Here is a 2333-nt window from a genome sequence, read left to right on the forward strand (position 1 = left end):
TAATATTTATGTGCAATATGTTGACACACAATGAAATAGCCCCACTTGTTAAAATATACTGTGCAACCATTTTACTAGTTGACCCTCACAGCACCACTGTAAGGAAGGTATGCAGGTATACAGCCTGAAGACCAGACTGAGCGGTGAGCTCCAAATGCGAGGTCATGACAGATCACTTCTGTATTTAGCCAGTACAACCTAATTCAGGGCATTGTGTATGTGTGTGTGTGCTGCATCAGGACATGCTGGACAAACAGGTAGTAAAGCAAGCTCCAGGGGTACAGAAGTAAGTGTTGTAATGTTTGGGCTTAATATATACTTTCAGTGCCTGAATATCTTTTAATGTCCCGCAATATTCCCTTTACTCTGTGGGCAAGTATGGTGGCAGCTGTAGCAACAGCTCAAGGACTGTCTCTTCCTTCCAATCACCTTTAGGACAGACTGCTGCAGGAAGGTCTATTCATAGTATATTTCTAGGCTGCAGTTTTAGTGAATCTCCCCAGAAATGCTCCCCTAGCTGAACCAGTACAACCAGTACAACTTGATATGCAGACAAGCCCTTGCTTACAGAGAACACTTTAGCTTTCAGATTTCCTGAGGCCCGTTCTTCAGACTGCAAATAACCTTCAGGAAAGGGATGCTGAACCCAATTCTTATCTCACTAAGGGCTGGATTAAAAGCCTACTGCAGTCAAGGAAGACCTTGTCTCTAGTGGGTTATGGAATAGAGAAAATCCCACACAATTTACTGATTCGTTTTGATGCACTGGCTGGGGGAGTAGTTAGTTGATTGCACGATTTCACAATGATTACACACTTAATTTATACAACACAATTTTATTTTAAAACTCTTTGCTACGTATATAACACTGCTTAGCTTTAAGAAATACCACAAACATTAAGAACACAATAATGACATATATCAGAAACAATGCTCTGAATGTACTTCCTTCCCAAATAATGCTATAAGAATTAGTATTACAAAAACAACTACAATTACAACTAAAAGTTAAATTTGAATCAATACTATTATTTTCATAATATACTTACAATCCTAGAATTCCGAGAAGCCAAACACCTAAATATGGTTTCATTCCTCAGTAGTACAATTTAATGGGTTGGCCTCAGTAGTACGGTTCAATGGGCTTGCCTCAGCAATACGATTCAATGGGCTGGCCTCAATACTGATAGGACTAAGTCCCCTTCTTTCAGTCCCTTTCGGGCGCTCTGCAGCTTCAGCGTGAACTAAGAGATTCGTGTTCACGGAGAGGGTGGTTCAGGTGATCAGTCTGATCCGGCCTACACTTGCGATTCTTCCTTCGTTGATCTGCAAGTGTACACCTCCAATTTGGGAGAGTAAGTTACAGTTTTTATTGAGTGAGCTGCCGTCTTGGGCCCCTCCTACTCAAACCTGTCATTACCCCCAAATTTGGGCTCGGATCTTACTCAACAGATTCTTTTGCTTAGTAATTAGTGTCTTTTGTTGATCATTTTAATTACTTTGGGGAACTTCCATACCACTGCAAGTGACCTTTTCTTACCAATCTGGTCAAAAGGCTCTAGGGTTTGATCTCTCGGAACTCAGGATATTTGCTGAAGGGTCAATTTTCAGGTTCTCTTTGTCAAAGACTTCTAAAGATAAATTCAAGAGTTAAAACTTTAAGCAAAGTCTGGATTTTCCACACGTAGTCCAAAACAATGACCTAGATAAGGAGATAAATCTTATCTTCTTCCTGAAACTGGCTAATGGGCAACTTTTACAAACATTCAAACTATTTCATTCAATATGACAGACCTCTAAATCAGATCCTTGCTCGGGTGCACAGTAAGAGTGATAGCATGCAGTGGAGCATGTATGTACAACTGCCAGCCAGCTCCACAGCTGCAATGGAGAATCAAAACCTTAACTGTTCTATGGCTCAGCCTAGTCCTTTTCCTTTGTCACCTTTTTTGTCCTTTGATAGACTGATTGCAATGATGTCTCTCTAGACTGAATATTTTTCGATCTCATTTCATTCAGCACAACAGAGCCCTGCTCTCAATGGGTCTCCGGCTACTGTTGTCATACAAAGAATTAACAATAGCCATTATAACTGGACTCTGTCACCCTAGGCTGGCCAAGAGAAGTGGAAAGAAGGGGTAGTTTGCAAAGAGGTTTTGGAAAAATGTAACTTCCTTTCACCTAACAGACACATCGTTTGTGGATCAGAGGTCTATAATAGGGATGCTATGGGTGTAAAGTAGATGAAATCTGGCAAAAACCCCCAAACTAGAAATCTATATATTTTAAGCAGGTGGGGCAGCCATGGGTGGGGGGGCTGGGGGAGTGGGTGG

The sequence above is a fragment of the Alligator sinensis genome, unplaced genomic scaffold (assembly GCF_000455745.1).
Source record: "Alligator sinensis unplaced genomic scaffold, ASM45574v1 scaffold2316_1, whole genome shotgun sequence".
NCBI classification, from domain to species: domain Eukaryota; kingdom Metazoa; phylum Chordata; order Crocodylia; family Alligatoridae; genus Alligator; species Alligator sinensis.